Below are 654 nucleotides of genomic sequence, written 5' to 3'. Positions count from 1 at the left end.
GGTGACGTCGGTGATGCGGGTGACGTCGCTGATGCGGGTGACGTCGGTGATGCGGGTGATGTCCGTGATGCGGGTGACGTCCGTGATGTGGGTGACGTCGGTGATGCGGATGGCGTCCGTGGTGCGGGTGACGTCGGTGATGCGGGTGACGTCCGTGATGCGGGTGACGTCCATGATGCGGGTGATGTCCGTGATGCGGGTGACGTCCGTGGTGCGGGTGACGTCGGTGATGCGGGTGACGTCGGTGATGCGGGTGACGTCGGTGATGCGGGTGACGTCCGTGATGCAGGTGACGTCCGTGATGCGGGTGACGTCCGTGGTGCGGGTGACGTCCGTGATGCGGGTGACGTCCGTGATGCGGGTGACGTCCGTGATGCGGGTGACGTCCGTGATGCGGGTGACGTCGTTGATGTGGGTGACGAACGTGGTGCGGGTGACGTACGTGATGTATGTGACGTCAGTGGTGCGGGTGACGTCGGTGATGCGGGTGACGTCGGTGATGCGGGTGATGTCCGTGGTGCGGGTGACGTCAGTGTTGCGGGTGACGTCAGTGATGCGGGTGACGTCCGTGATGCGGGTGACGTCGGTGATGTGGGTGACGTCCGTGATGTGGGTGACGTCCGTGGTGCGGGTGACGTCCGTGATGCGGGTGAG

Source organism: Volvox carteri, assembly GCF_000143455.1.
Source record: "Volvox carteri f. nagariensis unplaced genomic scaffold VOLCAscaffold_125, whole genome shotgun sequence".
NCBI lineage: Eukaryota > Viridiplantae > Chlorophyta > Chlorophyceae > Chlamydomonadales > Volvocaceae > Volvox > Volvox carteri.
Note: the sequence above shows the minus strand (reverse complement) of the source record.